Source organism: Ursus americanus, chromosome 19 (genome assembly GCF_024610735.1).
Source record: "Ursus americanus isolate L20-20 chromosome 19, mUrsAme1.1.p, whole genome shotgun sequence".
NCBI lineage: Eukaryota > Metazoa > Chordata > Mammalia > Carnivora > Ursidae > Ursus > Ursus americanus.
Window position 1 is genome coordinate 29117579 of NC_142145.1, and position 22483 is coordinate 29140061.

Sequence of the window (22483 nt, forward strand, 5' to 3'; positions counted from 1 at the left end):
GTGTTGGGGGGCGTGATTGAAAAGACGTGACCTGCAATTGACCCCTAAGCTGAACCCAGGCACTCAGAGGCTCCTCACCCCTCCCCTGTCCTCAGACTATGGGTTCTGCTTGCCGTTCCTGCTCCCAGAGGCTGCTCCAAGGACATAGCCTTGCTGGTGGTGTGATATTGAGAACACCTGCACGGTATACACACCTGAACCCACTTAGACCTTCCTTAAAAGCTTTTAAGTTTTAGAGGATGGGTCCGTGGATCCATTTGTCTTGCTGCCACAGAAGACAGGCTTCTTAGGTAAGTTCCCTTTGCTGTCATTAGAATTGCCACCTGCCAACCTGGAGTGGCCTGCCTCTTTGGTCTCTCCCTGTTCTCTGCACATGGGGGCTGGTTTCAGGTAATGGCAGGAAATCTCCCAGAGGGTTGTGAACCTGCAGCCAGGAAAGGAGTTTATAGATAAAGGTCTAGTCAACTGTGATTATTTATGGCCGTAGACTTCTATGTTATACAGCCCTATCACTTTTCAAATCCAGTTGCTGTAGGAAAGATGTTAGAAGCCGAAGGCCAAGAAAGAATTTTTGAGATGTTTTTGGTGCAAAAAGGTGTTTTTATTAAAGCACGGGGACAGGACCCGTGGGCAGAAAGAGCTGCACTGGGGTCATGAGGAGTGGTCCATTATTTGCTTTCATGTTGGGAGGGGGTCAGGAATAGCATAAGTCTCTAAGGAATTTTGGAGGCAAGATTTCCAGGACCCCGAGGGGGCTAGCTATTTTGGGGGAATGTCATTTATTACCATGTAATAAAACCTTAGTCATAAGGCCCTTCAGATGGATATCAGTGGGCCATATGCTTGGGGGGTGATTGCCAACATGTATCTTGGGGGGGTTAGAGATAAAGGAAGTCTCCCAAGGAATTTTTATATGTCAAAGTAGACTCACAGGATCCTGGGAGAGTGGGTTTCAGGCTAGGATTGCCTGAACATCGAGGCAGTTGAGTTCCTAGAGGAATGTCACTCTGCCTGTTTCAAGGACTTGTCAATGGGCTGTAGGTAGTAAGGAAATTTAATAATTTTTCTTCTGCCTTTGTTTCCCACATCACAGTGACCTCTCTTCTGACATGAGACATAATTGACAATGTCCAATTTTGAGGGACACAGACAAAAAAAAAAAAAAACCCCACAAAAACAAAACCCACCATATTTGGAGATTAAGGAGGACCTGCTAACAGCCACAATACTAAAATAATCCTCCTTCAATTATTAAGAATGATTTTACTGGAGGATCTATTATTCAATAGTCACTGTTCAGAACAGGAGTTTTACTGGGGCAGAAGGGAAAAAAATTAACAATAAACAGACTGTAAGAAACACTGTGGTCTGTTTCATTAGTGTCATTTTGTGAGAAAGTCATGACACAGAGCAATCTTTGAGACATTTCCTCCCACGGCTTATAAAAGCATTTGCTTCTGATTGACTTCTCTTATTTTTATAGACACAATATTGAAGGATGAATTATTTATTGAATATAAAAGGCAAAAAGACTAATGAGCAGTTTCTGGGTAGTTTATTAAAAAAACAACTCCTACTCCTGCTGCAACAGGGAATTTGGGCTTTCCTGGGAAAGAAATGCCCATTAACATCTGTGTGAGCTTGGAATTCCACTCATTTCTGGAGTTTTGCATCAGAAAAGAAAGGGATTTCCTTATTGCCACGTGTCTATTTGAGCTTTTTTGATTTATGTCTTCCATAGCCAGAGTGGGTGACTTAGCTGAATGAAGATTTTAGGTTCCAAAAAGGGTCTAATTGCATTGAACAAGAGATGACCATTTAAACCATATTTGGTGACTTTTTCTGCTCAGGGCTCACTGGAAGAAAGGCTATCTACACTGCCCCTGCCACTCTGTGTTTCACTAGATTCCTGATCCTTCCTGCTACCATCCATCACCTGATATCCTCTGCTGATGCTGCTTTCACTTTTTTCAATTATTATAGAATTCTTAAAAAAAAATCTTACTACCATTGGTACTGCTTTCTACCCCCCTTCTCATAAATCATAGAACAACAGAATTGTATATTTGAAAGAAAAATCTTATGTATGCAGTCAGCTGATAATGTCTTCATTACTTCTCCTTGGAAAGAAAATAAGTCAAGGAGACAACATTTTTACAGGAAACCAGAGAATCTAAAAACAGACTTTTAGGATTGATGGAAGAGGCACTGCGCACATCCAAGAGAGAGATTTTAATAAAGGAGAAAGAAGGGAAGATGTCTGAAAGTCCTAAGAAAGAGAGTTTAGGGAATGAACGCTACCTTTGGAGGAATTATGCATTTTATTAGATAAGCAGCACAAATGAGCAGACATAGTAAATCGCTTTGATTTTGATTGGATGCACACATAGAATATTTTGAGATGGTGAAAAAGTTGTCTAAGGTTGTCTAACGGTTAGAGTGAAGGGATCAGAACATGCATGCGACCGTCTGCCCTCGCTGTTGAGTGGAACGGGCTCCCGGACACGGAAACCACTCTCCGCACGTGTTCTGCTCGTCTTGAACGCTGCTCTGAGGCAGAGCTGGAGATGCGCAAGCGCAGGGGTGGCGTAAGGAAGGGAGCGGGAACGTCTATGCAGTTTGTAGTACAGCTGCAGGTCTGGGCAATTCTAAACCGGTCCTCAGAAGTGAAAGCCTTCTTTCCTGTGTCCGCGCTCGCTCTGCTAGGGGAAGCTGTGCGGGAGAGACGGTGCCGAGGCAGAGCCGCCGTGTGTCCGCCAGAGATACTGGAATGAAGGTAAGAAAACATTCGCTCGAGAGCCGTGTGATCTTGCAAACGAGTTGAACTTGCCTAGCCCTGGGATCACATCTGTAGGTAATAGTAACTGTGATTTATTCACACCAGACTTAATTAACCTGAAGTCAGGTGCGGAGCAGTATCTAGTGCTGCTCTGGTGTGTGCCTGTTGTCTGTTGTGGGAATTGCCGCTTGCCACCTGGCCGCCGATCTCGTCATCGTTTGAGGGGGGCTTCTTTGTAGAAGCAGCACATGTGGATCCGTTCTTTTTCTTTCTTTCTTTCTTTTTTTCTCTCCGTATTCCCCATCTATCATGTTTCCCGTGAGGCCATGAACAATGGGAGCTACTGGTTTCTTCTCTTACAGATGTCCACGTACATGAAAAAGATGCTTACCCATCTGTACCTTTGAGGCCGTTACAAATCTTTTCTCAGATTGAACTGTTCCATTGCTAGATTTCACTAAATTCCCTGAGGGGTGTGTGTGTGTGTGTGTGTGTGTGTGTGTGTGTGTGTGTGTGTGTACATCTGTGGAAGCATGGTAGGATGAGGTGGTCTCCACCCTCTATCTGCAATCTATTTTAAAAAAACAGACCACACCTGGAATAATTTACCAAGGAGATCCCTGAAGAAAAACAGACCAGACGCAAGTGACTATTTAGAGTCAAAGCCCTGCTGGAGGTAAGTCACAGCCCGGCTGGTGAAAGGAATTGAGCACATGAACTGCAAAAAGTCAAACAAGAGGAAATGGAAAATATAGACTGTGGCTAAGGAAATACAGGATAGTGTGTTCCGATACCGAGTAGAATCTCGCTTTACTTTATGATCTGACCTGAAACAGCCCCAGAAAATTGAAAGGTCTTCATGGACTGGAAATTGGAGTTAAAGGAATTTGAAAGATGATGAATATTAAGGGGTGATGAAAGAGAAATTTCAATATATACCCACGCCATGACATCCACACCTCAGGGGGCCATAGAATAGAAAGCTTGCAACAGGCTGAGGGAAGGCCAGAGAACTTGTAGGCTGAAGGGAAGCGAAAACAGGAAAGACCTGAAAAAAGGGAGTCACAAACCCATGAAGGAGATCCTGGGGGAAAATGTACTGTGAATAGTCGCCAATATTCAGATGACCACGGAGAAAGCAGTTCTGCTAAGAAGGGATACATTCACATTTGTTTTGAGAGAAATGACTTTAATGGAATATTATAGCACATCATATACTTCTGAGTGGGGAAAATGGGTATGCTGAGGAAGAAAAGATCAGCCAAATCCCAGAGCAATTGGAGAAATAATTGTTACCCAAGTCAGCTGAAGAAATCTCCGTGAATACCGGATTAGTAAAAGGTCTCTGAGACAAGTCTCATAGGGAGCTCTCTAAGCACAAAACAAAAAAGTGCTGAATCTGTGCAGTGGACAGTCCCCAACCTAACCAGCTGAAAAACATTAATACAAGTCGGTTTGTGGTACCTCTATGTTTACATAAATGGCTTAGGGGCATTTTTGAAATGCCAACATAATAACAGTGTAATTGTGAGGATAATTGAGATCCTATAAAAATGAAAGTTTTTGAAGGTTATATACATTATTATTAATGTAAATATTATTGTGATATCGATGAATGGTATTTAAAAAATAGAAACCAATTACTGTATGCAGCCAAACTATTATTATAAAAATACATTGTTTACCGGGGCGCCTGGGTGGCGCAGTTGTTAAGCGTCTGCCTTTGGCTCAGGGCGTGATCCCGGCGTTCTGGGATCGAGTCCCACATCGGGCTCCTCCTCCGGGGGCCTGCTTCTTCCTCTCCCACTCCCCCTGCTGTGTTCCCTCTCTCACTGGCTGTCTCTCTGTCACATAAATAAATAAAATCTTAAAAAAATAAAAATAAAAATAAATTGTTTACCAAGGAAAATAGTGGAGAGAGGTGTCTACAGCAGACAAACATGCTCTGTTTTTACCAACCCATGTCATTGACTTCCTGAGCACATGGGAAAATTCCATGTCCCACTCCTCCTGGTATTTAGGCCAGGACGTATCACTCATTCTGGCCAAAGGATTGTGGAGAGCAGTGATATAAGTCACTTCTAGGTCTGTAGCCGTACAACTTCTCTTGGGTGCTTTAACTTCTTTCATGCACCTGGAGGCAAAGAATGGTGAATGGCAGTCCTCTCTCTGCCAGAGGAAGTTGGAATCCGTGAAACAGCACATGGAGGATAATGGCCTGGAGAACATGACCAGTAGCATCCATGTTGGATATTACAAGCTGGTGATATAAACCTTTGTTATGCTGGGTAACTCTGGGAATTTATCTGTTATCATTGAACACTACCCTACTTGGAATAACATATCGCTAATTCTATACACTTTCCAAGACTATTTTAGAATTATCTTTTATCCCAGGAGACACTTCCAATTTTCTTTTTTTTCTGACAATAGAAAATGCCTTTGGTGACACAAAGTGTAAAATGTCAACTCTACCCAAGAATTTTGTAATTAACTTTGTCTCTTTCTCTCACTCTGATACCAACCCCTTGGCATATTCGTATGGAAATGTGGAAACAAGCTCAAAGTGACACACCTCTAATAGGTTTTGAGTAGCACAGACTATATTGTAACTATTATCTATTTTTATTCTGAGCAAACATCTTCAATTAATGGAATCTAAGATGTGGTTAGATGTTTTTAGTAGCTGCTGCTACCTTTTTTCCATTTGACTCATACAATATTGTGAATTACAAATACATATTTGGTCTTCAACTCCTTTCCTGGCAAGGGCTCTTAAAACCTTTGGAAATACCTGTGACAATAGCCATAAAGGTGTCTTTTGTTAGGTTAGTAGGGTGACTTTTGAAAAGTACCTAAGGATGGGGGCTGGTTCCCAATGGAGCCAACCATGTGATTAGAGGGTTGGAATTTTCAGTCCTTCTCTCAGACCTTTTGGGAAGATAGAGGGGTTGGAGTTTGAATTTGATCACCAATGGCCCATGCCTGTGTCATGCCTGAGTAATGAAGCCTCCTTATAAACCCAAAAGGACAGTGTTTGGAAAGCTTCCAGGTTGATGATCATGGGGTGATTTGGGGAGAGTTAGGCTCTTTTGGAGTGGGCATGGGAGCTTCTTACCTTTCCCCCATACTTTGCCCTGTGCATCTCTTCCATCTGGCTGTTCTTGAGTTACAGCTTTTTCTAATAAATTGATAATCTGTTCGTGAAAATGTTTCTCTGAGTTCTGCTCTCTAGCAAATTAAACCCAAAATGGGGTTTTGGGAACCTTGCATCTATAGCCAGTTGGGCAGAAGCATAAGTGATGACCGGGACTTGCTGTCCCTTCTCTTCCCTTCCCTTCTCTTCCTTTCTCTTTTCTTTCTCTTTTCCTTCTCTTTTCTTTCTTCTTTCTTTTTTCTTTCTTTCTTCTCTTTTCTTTCTTCTCTTTTCAGATTTTATTTGACAGAGACACAGTACAAGCAAGGAAAACAGCAGAGGGAGAAGGAGAGGGAAACGTAGACTTCCCACTGAGCAGGGAGCCCTATGTGAGGCTAGATCCCAGAACCCTGGGATCATGACCTGAGCCAAAGGCAGATGCTTAACCAACCGAACCACCCAGGTGCCCCTGGACTTGCAATTTTCTTAAGTGTGTGTATGGGAGGCAGTCTTGTAGGACTGAGCCCTTAACCTGTGGCATCTGATGCTATCTCCTGGTAAACTGTGACAGAATTGAGTTAAATTAAAGGATAACAGATAGTGTCTGAGAATTGCTTCATGTAGGGGGGAAAAAGCCATACATTAGAAATGGGTGCAATATTGTAACTCGTGATAGGTTTGTAGTCCTATGATATTATTTATATTAATTGTAGATTTGTACAGATTTTCCATACTCATCTTCCAGTACGTATTTTTACTCATTTCTTTTGAAGTTAATATAGGTTGGTTTTTTAAAGACTTCATTTTTAGTGCAGTTTCAGGTTTGTAGGAAAATTGAGCAGAAAGTGCATATTTCTTAAGTAACCTCTTCAGCCCCACTTGTACAGCCTCTGCCACTAGCAACAACCCGCACCAGAGCGACACATTTGTTGTGATCAATGAACCTATATTGAACAGTATTATCATCCAAATCTGTAGTTTACAGTAGGGTTCAATCTTGGTGTTATACATTCTGTGGGTTTTGAGAAATGTATGATGAAGTGTATCCATTCTGATAGTACCGTATATAGTTGCTTCACTGACCTAAAAATCTTTTGTAGGCTATCATTCATCCCTACCTCTTCTCTATGTCCTATCACCCACTGATATTTTCACGGTCTTCATGGTTTCACCTTTTCCAGAATGTTATATAATTGGAATCCTATAGTATGTATTCTTTTTTGGATTGGCTTATTTCATTTAGTATTATGCATTTAAGTTTCCTCTATGTCTTTTCATAACTTGATATCTCATTTCTTTTTAGCACTGAATAATATTCCACTGTCTGGATGTACCACTGCTGATGTATCCATTCAGCTACTAAAAGATGTCTTGGTTTTTACACATTTTGGCAATTATCAATGGAGCTGCTATAAACATCACATGTAGGTTTTTGTGTGGATATAGTTTTTAACTCATTTGGGGAAATACCAAGGAGTATGATTGTTGTAGTATATGGTGAAAAGGTGTTTAATTTTGTTAAGAAACTGCTAAACGGTCTTCCAGAGTGGCTGTACCATTTTGCATTCCCATTAAGAATGGAAGAGGTCCCTTGCTTCATATATTTGCTAACAATTGATTTCCGTGTTTTGGATTTTGACCATTCTAATTGATGTGTAGGTTATCTCCTTGTTTTAATTTGCAATTCCTTAGTTACATGTGACATTGGGCATCTCTTCCAATATTCAGATCTTCTTTGGTAAGACTTCTGTTCAGATCTCTTACTTTTTAAAGGATTATTTTCTTATTCTTGAGTTTAAAGAATGCCTCATGCATGTTGGGTAACAGTCCTTTTATCAGATGTCTTATTCAAGTATTTTCTCTCAGTTTGTTGCTTGTCTTCTCATTCTCTTGATAATGTCTTTTGCAGAGTGGAAGTTTTTATTTCATGAATTTCAATTTATCAATTAACTTTTTAAGTGGATAATTCCTTTAATATTGTATCTAAAAGTCATTGTCAAGCCCAATGTCATCTAGTTTTTCTCCTATGTTTTTTTGCTAGGAATTTTATAGTACTGTGCTTTGCGTTTAGGTCTGTGACACACTTTGAGTTAATATTTTTCTGTGTCTACATTTTTTTTTAACATGTGGATGTCCAGTTGTTCCAGGACCATTTGTTGAAATAACTATCTTGTCTCCATTGTATTTTTTTTCTGCATTTGTCGAAGATCAGTTGACCTTATTTGTGTGTTCCTACTCAGGGCTCTCTACTCTGTAACATCAATCTGTTTTTCTATTCTTTTCGTTAGCCTAGGTTTTGAACATGACTGCTGATTTCTATTACAGATAAGAAAGGGCTTTAAATTTTATAAGAGGAGAGTAGGCTGATTTTTAAGACTTCCAAGACTTAGTATCTTTTGAAAGCCATCCCAGTTTTCCATCCTTGGTATCTTCATTCAAATAGTACGCACACACTAGCATACAGGACAAGTTAATCCAATTTATTTTACCCAGTCTTCTAGTGAATAAATATACAGTTAACTCTCTTTAAATATATATATATATATATATATGTATATATATATATATATATATGTATATATATATAAAATATGTCTTTAAATCTAGAACTGAATCATAAAGAGTATATTATGATTAATAAAAAATTAAGTATGAAGTGGAGATTGACCAAAATGCCAATTTGCCAATTTTCTTGAGTGTTTAGAGCATTTTTTTATTATCCAAATTGAAATACAACCATTTTAACCTTTCCTTTCAAATCTATTTTTAATTTAATCACTGAATGTGCTCAGAAATTGCTAATATTTTCTCCACATTCAACACACTTTCAATTGTTTGCAGCACTTGATTATTGCTATTTTGTAAAGTATTTACTTTAACATATAGGACTGGATCAATTTTAAATATACTTAAAATTGATTAGATTTTTTTCATTGAAATCGTATTTAAGAAAGACCTTTTATTTTACCTTCTTAATCTAGAGAGAAACAGAAAAAAGTTTCTTTATAAGGTGCTTTTTGACCTAGTTAGTTAATTCAGTAATTTGAATAATTTAGATAGTGTTTTCTTCATTGTGAGTCCAATACTAGGTATGAAGCCAGGTGCAAAATCACCTCTGATAATTATACTCTTGGATAAATGAGACTGAATTGCTGTGATTATGAGGAAATTCTTCTGCTATTCCCTTCTAAGGGCAATCGAGTAGCTGGAGAAGTGGATTCTTCAGCCTCTTAGATGTAATGCTTTTTGAATGCTTGGCTGAAATACTGAAAGATATTGCTAACAGAAATGATTTATAAACCTAATGTAACTTACACTTCAATATTTTAGACATAAATTTCAAGAAATTGCAATGTATTATTTTTGTTTATTTAAGCCAATTATATATCTTTGAATGGTTTATCATTATAAAATATATCAATGTTTCTTTATAAAATCTTCAGCACCTGATAAACATGGAAAACAAAAGCTACATTGCAAAGAAAATAACTTCTATATTCCAGACTCATGGAAGTTTAGAACTGGGAAGAAACTCAGAAATCAATCAGTATTACAATTTTCATTTTCTAGATTAGAAAACCAGGGACCTGGGGCGCCTGGGTGGCTCAGTCGTTAAGCGTCTGCCTTCAGCTCAGGGCGTGATCCCAGAGTTCTGGGATCGAGTCCCACATCGGGCTCCTCCACTGGGAGCCTGCTTCTTCCTCTCCCACTCCCCCTGCCTGTGTTCTCTCTCTCGCTGTCTCTCTCTGTCAAATAAATAAAATCTTTAAAAAAAAAAGAGAGAGAGAGAGAAAGAAAGAAAGAGAAAGAAAGAAAGAGAAAGAGGAAGAAAGAAAAAGAAAGAAAGAAGAAAGAAAGAAAGAAAGAAAGAAAGAAAGAAAGAAAGAAAGAAAGAAAAGAAAAGAAAAAACCAGGAACCAGAGAAGAAAAGGCAAAGTCACAGACAGCAGGCAGAGCAAGATTGCAAGTCTAGAGAGGTGGGAAACTCAAGAGGTAAGTTACCGAATTGTTTCAATTCTTTGCTTGGAGAAATAACTGACACAGCATAATGAGCTAGAATCGAATCAGAACCCAGTAGATCTGCTGAGAGGAGGAGGTGTGAGAAGGGAGGCTGAAGCAAGTCTGTATCTGCAATGCAGTAGAGAGGGGGAATTGAGGAAGGAAGGTAATTTCCAGAAAACTGTTTGGGTCTCAGGTGAGTTTTCAGCTGAGGACTGGGCAGCACATCCACAGAATAAGACTACTTGAGGGTCACCAAGAATAGTGGTCATGAAGCTGAGATCAAAACAGATAATAAGAGGTCTAGTAATGGTGAGGGGCATTATATTTTCAAAGAGTGGCAGAAATACCTCGACCTCATTAACACTCAGATATCCTGCTGAGACTTCAGAAAATTCTCCTGTAAAAAGCAACCATACCCTAAAACAGGACCTATTCTAGATCCACTCTAAATTAAATCCTTACAAGATGGGCAAGAAAGACAGACTTTGAATACCATCTAGTTAGAGGGGTTTGAGAAACATTGTAGGTTTTCCAGAAACTTGCCCTAACAATGTGTGAAAGCAAGCCTACAGTAGGACAGGGTAGTCACTCAGTAATTAAACTGCCTACTACAAAAATCAGTAGTCTTCAGAGGAAGATAACAGAATCCAAAGTTTTTACAACATACTATCTACATTGTCCAGGATGCAATAAAGAATTTGCTAGATAAGCATAAAACTGGAAACTGGTGCCCATAGTTCAGAAAAAAAGGCACTTAGTAAAAATTAACCTTCACATAATCCAGATACTAGACTTAGTAAACATGTTAAAGAAGCTATTATAAAATATACTCAGGTAATTAAAGAAAAATATGATTTCTATAAGGAAACAGAGTAAATAAATTTATAAATAAAAGAAAGAAAATGCATGTTTTAGAGCTGGAATTTGCTCTAACTAAAATAATAATAAACTTAAGTGGACACAATAACAAATTTTATGACCTACTATATTGCATGGTGCACTGGGTGTTATACGCAAATAATGAATCATGGAACATTGCATCAAAAACTGGGGATGTACTGTATGGTGACTAATATAACAAAATAAAAATTATTAAAAAATACACATGGGATTGGCATAACTAAATATATAAAAAATGTGAATATTGAATCTTATCACATACCATAAACAAAAATTATTTCAAAATGGGTAATAGACCTCAATATAAAAGTTGAAATATAAGAATACTGGAAGAAAAAATAAGCACAAAGAAGTTGGTAAGTTGAAATACACCGAAATTAAAAAAAAAAAAATCTTCTCTTTAAAATGAATTATCATGAACATAAAATCAAGTTACAGGGTGGAAAAAAATATTCACAATACATATATCTGTCAAAATATTTGCATCCTGAATATATATATAAACCTTTAGAACTCAATAAAAAAAAGCAGCTGATTTAAAAATGGGCTGATGAATGGATAAAGAAGAGTGGTATATAAATATATAAATATAAATATATATGTATATATATTATTACTCAGCCATCAAAAAGCGTGAAATCTTGCCATTTGCAATGATGTGAATGGAACTAGAATGTATTATGCTAAGTGAAATAAGTTAGAGAAAGACAAATACCATATGATTTTATTCATATGTGGAATTTAAGAAACAAAACAGATGAACATAAGGGAAGGGAAGGAAAAATAAAATAAGACAAAAACAGAGGGAAGCAAACTATAAGAAACTCTTAACTATAAGGAAAAAACTGAGGGTCGCTGGAGGGGAAGTGGGTGGATGGGGTAATTGGGTGATGGGCATTAAAGAGGGCACTTGATGTAATGAGCATTGGATGTCATAAGCAAGTGATGAATTCTACCCCAGAAACTAATAATACAATATATGTTGACCAACTTGAATTTAAATAAAATCTTTTAAAAAGTAGGCTGAAGTATTAGATAGTTAACAAAAGGAGACATAGGAAAGTCATTAGAAGGTACATAGTATCATTATTCATCTGGTAATTTCATATTAAAATGCAATGAGATACTACTAGATATCATTAGCGTGACTAACATAAAAGGAAAAGCTTGACAATAACAAATATTGGTGAGAGTCTGGGGCAACTAGAAGTCATATATTTCTGTGTTTGTAAAATTGTAAAATTAACCAATGTAAAAAACACCTTGGCAATTCTTAATAGAGTTAAACATGCATTTAGCATATAAGCCAGCAATTTTTCTCCTAGGCATTTATCCCCAAATGAAAATATTTCTCTACAAAGAAGACTTGTTTGAGAGTATTCATTTTTTTAAATTATGTTATTTTAGTCAACATACAGTACTTCATTAGTGTCTGAGGTAGTGTTCCATGATTCATTGTTTGCGTATAATACCCAGTGCTTATTGCATTATATTCCCTCCTTAATACCCATCACCATACTAACCCATCCCCTGCCCCCACCCACCTTCCCACTGAAACCCTCAGTTTGTTTCTAGGAGTCCATAGTCTCTCATGGTTCATCTCCCCCTCTTTCTTCCACCCCTTCATTTTTCCCTTCTCCTAATGTCCTCCATGCTATTCCTTATGTTCCACAAATAAGTGAAGCCATATGATAATTGTCTTTCCCTGCTGGACTTATTTCATTTAGCATAATCTCCTCCAGTTCCATCCATGCTGATGCAAATGTTGGGTAATCATCCTTTCTGATGGCTGAGTAATATTCAATTATATATATGGACCACATCTTCTTTATCTATTTGTCTGTTGAAGGGCATCTTGGCTCCTTCCACAGCTTGGCTATTGTGGACATTGCTGCTATGAACATTGGGGTGCATATGCCCCTTCTTTTCACTACATCTGTATCTTTGGGGTAAATACCCAGTAGTGCAATTGCTGGGTCACAGGGTAGCTCTATTTTTAACTTTTTGAGGAACCTCCATACTGTTTTCCAAGGTGGCTGTACCAACCTGCATTCCCACCAAGAGTGTAAGATGGTTCTCCTTTCTCCACATCCTCTCCAACATTTGTTGTTTCCTGCCTTGTTAATTTTTGCCATTCTAACTGGTATAAGGTAGAATCTCAATGTGGTTTTGATTTGAATTTTCCTGATGGCTAATGATGTTGAACATTTTTTCATGTGTCTGTTAGCCATTTATATGTCTTCTTTGGAGAAGTGTCTGTTCATGTCTTCTGCTCATTTTTTGACTTGATTATTTGTTTTTTGGGTGTTGAGTTTGAGGAGTTCTTTATAGATCTTGGATACCAGCCCTTTATCTACACTGACATTTGCAAGTATTTTTTCCCATTCCATGGGTTGCCTCTTTGTTTTGTTGACTGTTTCCTTTGCTGTGCAGAAGCTTTTTAGTTTGATGAAGTCCCAAAAGTTCATTTTTGCTTTTGTTTCCCTTGCCTTTGGAGACGTGTCTTGGAAGAAGTTGCTGTGGATGATGTTGAAGAGGTTACTGCTTCTGTTCTCCTCTATGATTTTGATGGATTCCTATCTCACATTGAAGTCTTTCATCCATTGAGAGTTTATCTTTGTGTATGGTGTAAGAGAATGGTCAAGTTTCATTCTTTTGTATACAGCTGTCCAATTTTCCCAGCACCATTTATTGAAGAGACTGTCTTTTCTCTATTGGATATTTTTTCCTGCTTTGTCAAAGATTAGCTGACCATAGAGTTGAGGGTCCATATCTGGGCTCTCTATTCTGTTCCATTGTTCTATGTGTCTGTTTTGTTTGGGAGTATTCATAGTAAATTTATTTATAACATCCAAACCTAGAAAAACATCAAATGTCCATTGATAGGTAAATAGATAAATTAATTGTGGTATTGCTAGAAAATAGAATATTATTTCATAATATAAAATAACAATCCACGGATATATACAGCAACCTCTGTGGGAGTCGAAAACATTAAAATAAGTGAAAATAATTCAGTTGCAAAGGAGTAGATGATTCTATTTATGTTGTTTTTCTAGGTCAAACTAAACTAATAAGTAGTCACAGAAAATGAGCAGTGGTTACCTAGAGCCAGTAGTGAGTTTGGATGAGAGAGGGAATTGGCTTGAATGTTGTTTTGGAAATTTTTTGGTTGATGAAAATGTGGAAAAGTTGTATGTCTTGATAGGTGGTTGTTACTGGGTGATAAACATTTGACAAAACTCATCAAACCTAGTTAGTCTAGTTAGCTAGACTAACATTTGACAAACTCATCAAACCTAGTTAGCTAAAGGTTTGTCAATTTTGCTTCTCTGTTCAAAAAACCAACTTTTGGTTTATTGACTTTTTCTTTTGTATTTACTTGTGGCCATTTCAGTTACTTCTGCTCTGCTATTTAGTGTTTCCTTCCTTCTGCTAATTTTAGGCCCAGTTTATTTTCTTGCTTTTCTGTTCTCTTTTTTTTTTTTCTTCTATCTCTTTCATTTGTTCTAGTTCCTTGAAGTGGAAAGTTAGGTTGCTTATATGAGATCTTCCTTCTTAAAGTAAGCATTTAGCACTAACCGTCCCTCTTAGTATTGCTCTTGCTGCATATGGAATGTTTTGGTATGCTGTGTTTGTACCTTTCAAATGTGTACCTTTAATTTTATGTAAATTATTTCTAAATGAAGTTGATTAAAAACAAAAACACGATGTATGAATGAAGCAATCAAACAAAGAAAGCCAGATTGAACCTATTGTCTGTTATTCGTTTACTTAGTAAGTTCTATGAAAAGCTCAATTCTAAGAAAGGAATAAAAATAAATATACAGAGAAAAAGAAACATTAATCACAGAAAATGTAAGTCTGTAAAATTTGAATATCAAAAGGATAGCACTTTGAACAAAAGCTTGTAAATGGTAGGTAAGATGTCTAAAATCAGCTTTTAATCTCTGTTCGGAGTAAAATGATTAAGAAAAAATGATCATAAAAGTTAGAGTGATATTTATAAAAGGCTCCAGTATGGGATTACAGGCTGTGGAGACTGTTTTATTTCTTCTCATTTCTAAGATAAATAATGAAGAATCCACTTTCATTAGGTTAGAAAAAAAAATCATTACAGTGAGAAGGAGAATGGAGATTTGAGATGGTATATTAAAATACTGAAATGATTTTGTTCAATGGAAAATCAAAGGGTGAATGGCAAGGATTTTGTGGTTTGAAGGAATATTTAAGCCTATGTATTTACAGAGTGCATTAATGCAAAGAGATCACTGATCATTGTCTTATAAGACCTAGAAACATAAACTAATAAATTTAAAAACTAATTAATAAGCAAATTAAGTTCTTTATTAATAATAAACTACTTAATACATTGATCTTATTACAGCAAAAATGTTCATAATTCAATTGAAGAGCTAGTTCTTTGAATAGACAGATAAAAATACAAAAATGGCCAATATGTTTTTAATTGAGAAAAACACAACAGTTAATAAAAAAAATTAATAGAATATATATGCAGCAAAGATGGAAAAATTTTAAGCAATTATCACATTCAAATCCTTGTAATAAGTTTGGAAGTATTGATATAATTAAGAATTCTATGGAAATATGTAAATGATTGACACTGATTCAAGAATGAGTTACCAAAACCAAAATGAATAGATCAGGTAATTAAAAAAAAAAAAATACTACCTCATATGGAGGCAATTTTTTTTTAACTTCTTTAAAGACCAAATCATTTATTCACTTCTGTTTAAGTGCCTGGAGATTGGAAAAAAAAAACCTGCACATTCATTTTACTAAGTTAAAACATACCTGATTCTAATATTGCATGTAGAGATGCAAATTTCATTAAAAAATTAGTATATTCAGTCAGAAAACAAGATCAGTTAAGTCTTATTATAAAAATTTTTAAAAAGACTATGATATTAGGAAATATAATTCATTATATTAAAACTTCAGAAAAGTCATAAGGATAATAGATGCTAGAAAAATATTCAATAAAATCAATTATCCATACCAAATCTAATAATAAAAGAATGTCCTCTTAATATGAATAAAATATCTAAATCAAACCAATGATTAGATTCATGCGAACAGATGAAACACTAAAATCATAGAAAAAGATTTTTATCTATTATTCATCATTCTAGCGGAAGATAGGAGTAATGTGATTAGACATCAAAAAGTTAAAAAAAAAGGAAAAGATGATTTAAAAAAACCATTATTCTAGATTGATATAATTGTTCACCTAAAAACCTAATAAAACTCAGTGAAGGGCACCTGGATAGCTCAGTCAGTTAAGCATCTGACTTCAGCTCAGGTCATGATCTCAGCATCCTGGGATCAAGCCCTGCTTCCGGCTCTGTGCTCAGCGGGAAGTCTGCTTCTCCCTTTCCCTCTCCCTTTGTGCCTCCCCCTGCTTGTGCTCTCTCTCAAATAAATAATAAAATCTTAAAAAAAAAAAAAACCTGAAAAACTTGAAATAGTATAAATGTTTAGTAATGTAATCAAATAGTCAATAAATGTGCAAATATCAAAATCATTATTTTTTCATTTCAATACTAAGCTATGGGAAAAATTATGTAAACAGATAATTTGCTGTTTCAATATATATATTTTTTGAACAGCATACAATTATATATTACATGCAATGATGTACAATATTCACAGCATCTTTTTATTTAATTATTCTATATATATGAAGACAATTATACTATATCCAGGAATATAAAATAATATTGAATAAATAAAGTTGCTGTTTCTAAGATAGTAATGCAGAATATTATAAAGATAAAATTATTTTAAAATTAAATAATATTAAATGTTAGTAAAAACTTTTTTTAAAGTTAATAATATAAACTTAAATATATGGGAAATACTATATATATTTCATGGGAAATAATAATATAAGTAATTTTAAATAATAATGTTACATAGGAATAACTTCCAGAATTTTTTGAACAAGAATATTATCACATATTTTAAGATATATACATGAAATACATTCAAACAGATGCCATGATATTTAACATGGTGTGATACTAGAATCATAATGTGCTATCCGTAAGAAATTACAAAATATTCAACATTTTAGTAAATTATAAAAGCAGCATTTAAAATAATTGGAAAAATAATTGGTCTCAAGATAACTGCCTAATGACTTAATTTTATGGGTCTTATGTTACATATGTCTTATATCTCAAGAAAGAGAGATACATAAAGAGGCATGTAAAGATGAATTATGAAAATCTTGAATTTGCTTCTGTCTTAGCCACCAAGGAAAATACCTCAAATTCGAAAGGATAAATAAGTCCACTAAAATCACATTTAAACTAAATTGGAGCTTGCTTTAATTTAACTAATTTCTGATAATATGGCAGCTTTTTATGCTGTTTAAAATCTATTTGACCTCTTGGATTTTTACTCCATATCTCTAAACGTTACATTCTAATGAAATGAACATCTCTCTGTGAGTCCTTGGGTACATAGTGTTCTTTCATATGTTTATACACAAGTGCTTATTTAAAAATCAGTTTTTAACATATTCCTAATTTAGGGAATTAACAAGATCACGTTACAAATGTTACATATTAAATTTAACAAACAGGAAATGACTGACAAATTGGCTTGACATGCCAAGTTTAATTTGTTTCCGTGAAGTTTAGAGAATAAAACTCCCACTAGTGCTGTACCCACAGTTAAGTTTCTTGGAAATGTTTCATTGTGCAAGTTTTCAGCTCTCTACTGGTCTTTTTCTTTGGATTGTTTCCTTTATTGTTTTCTTTGTTGGTTTTGCTTATTCCGGACAACTAACTGAAGAAAACTGAGGCAAATGGATACCTTACTTATACTGAACATGGGAAAGGACTCAGATGAGCCTTCCAGTCTCACACTCTTGTCTTGGTGTGATTGTTGTACAGCAGGTGAACATGGAACCAGCTTCTTTTTTATAGTAGTGTACTGTAATTCGTTAACTTCCTGATTATAATTGAGTAAGATAAATAATCACCTTTCAGATGTGCTGGGTCTTAAAGTTAGCCTACTTAAAATTAGCCTCAATCAGGTGCCTGGGTGGCTCAGTCAGTTAAGCATCTGCCTTTGGCTCAGGTCATGATCCCAGGGTCCTGGGATCAAGTCCTGCATCAGGCTCCCCACCCGGGGGGGGGGGGGGGCTCTGCTTCTCCCTCAACCCCTCCCCTCTGCTCATGATCTCGCTCTCTCTCACACTCTCTTTCTCAAATAAAGAAAATTAAAAAGATAAAATAAAATTAGCCTCAACCTGCAACACTAAATAAAAGTTTTTCCTTGGAAATTTTGTATGAACATCTGATAGTTATGGGCACTGAGATTCCTGACATTTCAAAATATTACATTTTTAGTTTATTGATGAGAATATGGGATGAACTTTGACAAAGTAATATCAATTCTAGAATTTATCTGTGGTAGAGACTTCTATTGCCCCCACACGTCCACCTCTTTCCTTCTGGACAAATGGGAGAACTACCATATTACATCCCTTGGCAGTTAGACTCCTGTAACTAATTCTGGCCAATGGCTTGGGAGCAGAAATGATAAGTATCATTTATACACAGTAGCATTTAGTTGCTGCTATGATTCTTCAATCTTTCTTCTCTTGCTGTGGTGATCATGGAGTTAGCCACTGGTTGAGATAACAGAACAAAAATTCAAAATATCAGAAGCACCATGTCACCACATGGAGGACCATTCCTTAGGAGATTCCTTGAAATTGCAGCAGACTTTATGGATGAGTAATAAACTCTTTGGTTGAATCACTGAGGAGTTGATAGTATAACACAACATATTTCATAAACACTCACCCATGCACTCCAAAATATATGTACAAGGATATTGATTGCAACATTGATATAAAAAAAACTGAGAAAAGCTAGTATCATAAGTAGGAAATAGACTAAATAAATTATAGTACATCTATATATGTGTGTAGAAAAAGACATCATACATTTTTGACAATAGTAATGTGTGATGAGTCAGGATTTGTGTCAAAGTGGACTAGACTCATTTTACATGATGAAATTTTCATTTTTTGAACTGTGTAATGTGCTATGTTATCTCTGTAACAATTCTTTTTTAAAAGTTTAATCTATATTGCCAGCCTACTATGTATCTGACATTTTCAAGCCTTAAAACTTTATAAGATATATTAGAAAAATATTTTGGCTAAACATTGAGTATTTATAAATGTCTAATTAAATTATTCAATAATCTCATTAGAAATTAACAAATATGTAAAAAATAAAATAAAAAAATTTAAATTTGAAAATTTAAAACTGTTCAAAATTGAAAGAAAATTCCATTTTTCTTTTTTTAAATTTTTAAAAAATATTTTTAAAAGATTTTATTTATTCATTATTAATCTGAGAGAAAGAGAGAGAGAGAGCACAAGTGGAGGGGAGAGGAAGAGGGAGAAGCAGACTTTCCATGAGCAGGGAGCCCAGTGTGAGTCCAGATCCCAGGAACTGGAGATCATGCCCTGAGCTGAAGGCAGATGCTTAACCATCTGAGCCACCCAGGTGCCCCAGAAAATTCCATTTTTCATGTTGCGGCCAATTCATTGGAAAAAAAAATCATAGATTTCATAATCATAGATTAAAATGTTACCATGGTAATAATATAGCTCGTTATATCAGGATTTCAACCTAAACAAATTACAGAAGTAAATATTGAGCCAGATAGTTCATATATAAAACTGTAGCTTTGAAATTTTTGTGGTCATAAAATACTCATTCTATTTAGTTTTGTAATATATAATTATTAATTTAAACTCATAAAATGCATGTATGGTAATTAAATACTTATCTTCTTATGTATTACATTACTGCCTAAGTTTTTACTTGCATAAATTGATTCTCTAATGGAAACGATCACGATGGACCATTTTCCAACTTGAAGATTCAATAATTCTGTGATGACTTTCTAATAATTATAAGCCAGAGTTTATAAAGTTCATTCATTTACTTAACACCTGACATATTAAGTATACCTCTTCAAAAGAGCTTAAATCAGAAAATTATTACCTTTTTTGAGCCTGGAAAACTAATATACATGATGCACAAATTGCTTAGTGCTGAAATAACTCACTCAGTGAGGAAAATGGAAATAAAGAACATTTGACAGGTTTTTAAAGATCAGTCTTCAGGGGTAGTACCCTGTTTATATTCATTTGTGAGTCTCCTAGTAATAAAAGCTTCCCTTAAAATACCACCAGTTGTTTAACAAGGGAATCATCACTGAAATGCAGACAGCTTTAAGTTAAAATAATTTTTTGCAACTATTCTTGAAGTGTTATGTTCATTTTACACAGCCTTTATTGGACCCTAATTTCAAAGAAACTTAAACATAAAAAAGCCCCAATTTACAGACTCAAAGCACTCATTTCTAAGCTTTTAAAGTGCTTTTTATTAGACAACAAAAACATGCTAAGATGTGGTTTTCCATGGTAAGTTGCGGACCCAACAATGTCTCTGTTCTCTCGTAAATTACCTATGGTTGGTCATTTCAACCATATATTATTTTAGAAGTTTCCTCAGGGCTAAGCACAGTGCTTGGCTTGAAGACATGATTGCACTAGTTTTTGCCATTGAAGCTAACTTCCTGTCTATATGTCATTCTGGTCTCTATGGCTTTCTGTCTCTGTCAGTCTGTCCTATACAGACATACACAAATTCATGCACATAAATGCATGTGCACATACATACACACTCAGATGCTTGAAACAAGACTGCACACCCACGCCACCCCCGTTAGAGCTTTATTACTAGTTTTTGCTGAAGTTCTTTCTTGCATCATTAAGTTTCAGTGTTATAATAGTTGTGCACAAATAGAGAGAGTGCTTGGATGCCACTCAGGAGAGGCATGGTTTCCTGTCGTAGAGCATGTTAGTTTATCACTCTGGTCCTCAATCCAGATGATGGGTTGCTTATAGGAGGATAAAAAGCTCACAGAGTTCTCAATGAACAAAGAGCCCAACCCTCTGTGGAAGATGTTGGTGTAAAGGGTTGGCAGCGGGAGAGTCTTCATTTACTCCAACCTTCCTGTGATCCCCTAGGTACCTCTGAAATTAGTAAAATTGATTATGATGGGTTTTCAAGAAGTGTAAATAATATCTTCTCTCTTTTCGTGAAGTCAGCTTCTGTTCATATTATGTGGCCAATATTTACATTATCAGCCTCTTCCGTCTATTTACACTGATTATCCCAATTATGGAAAGTAAAGGCGGAGGGTATGGGTAATAAGTCGAAAACTATTACCTGGTATGGTGAATTACCCAGACTAGTTCTCATTCAAACATTCATATTTCTCTTATTTTTGCCTTGTCTGTTTTGCTGTTAGCCATGATTTGGAAGCAGAAGACAGAAAGATGCAGCTCTGAGAGCAACAAGGCACATTTGAAAATTATGCAAAAATGGCATCCAAAAGTTTTTCCGGGGATTTGAGTTAAACACAGAGTGAAATTCTAGCCTGGGATGCTGACTGAATTTTAATGATATCATTTGGTTTCTAACTTATGTCTCAGGCAGTCAAGTTTAGAAAAATGTAAAATATCTTGGGAACTGAAGATGACAAAGCTTGACGACACCTGTCTCCTCACTTCATTCTGAAGCGTGTGTCAGCTTTACCTGCACGTGGCATCTTTTTGTCATCATCTCCTAGGAGCTAAGGTTTCTAGTTCCAGTTGCATGAAGTTTTGCTCCAATTAGACTTTTCGTTAGAAGAGCGCCCCCAGTGAGTTAGGGTACTCCAAAATGCATAAATAAGCACTGCCGAAGTTCAGGTCTCTGGTGCAATAAAAATTAAAATTAGCCCAGATGTAAAAACAAAATCATAACTTTTTGTTACTATTATCAGAGAACAAGAATATCCTTAAATAGACATGCCAACATTAAAAAGGTAAAGGTAAGCCTTCATAAAGCTCCCTTTGAGAGGTGTATAGTCATTCTACCAGTGCTGCTTTTCCTAAACCCATTTGAGAAATATCCTTGGAGTTTATCTTTAAAATATAATTATAGGGGTGCTTGGGTGGCTCAGTTGGTTAAGCATCTGCCTTCAGCTCAGGGTCCCAGGATTGAGCTGCACCGTCAGGCTCCCTGCTCAGGGGAGAGTCTGCTTCTCCTTCTGCCCCCCCCCCCCCACTTGTGCGCTCTCATTCTTTCTCTCTCAAATAAAATTTTAAAAAATTAAATTATAAATTGTATAAGAATATTAGTCTAATTTATCTGGGTTCCTATTTTTGTCAGGCTCAATAGAAATCCATCCCCACTTGACTGGTATCCATGCGCCATGCACCAGTCTTAAGTGTAGGGGATGTAAACACAAAATTGTCCACTAATGAACATTCTGGATATTATTGTTCTCATCATAAATAACACTGCAATAAAATTGACATGCTATTGGCAGACACAGATATTAATTAACTAAAAAAAATAGGCCCCAAACTTCCTTTGAGAGAAATGCTGTGAAGGACAGAACGTAGTGGTATGGAAATGTGTAATAGGTGGACCTAATTTAGAATGAGGAAAGTGATATTTTATCTGGGATACAGAAGATAAGTTTGTAATGTTGGAGGAGATTGGTGTTAAAAAAAAAAAAAGCCACTGGACGGTACACCCTATAAAAAGTGTCTA

The 22483-nt window shown here is 35.9% G+C and overlaps 1 protein-coding gene across 1 annotated transcript in view; it reads left to right on the forward strand.

Moving 5' to 3' along the window:
• The first annotated feature begins 2703 nt into the window (after window positions 1–2703).
• RIT2 (Ras like without CAAX 2) overlaps window positions 2704–22483 on the forward strand; it is a 423565-nt gene continuing 403785 nt past the window's right edge. The window contains exon 1 of the mRNA XM_087869855.1: window positions 2704–2776. The gene's annotated coding sequence lies outside the window, so the exon portion shown is untranslated. The remainder of the gene's footprint in view (window positions 2777–22483) is intronic.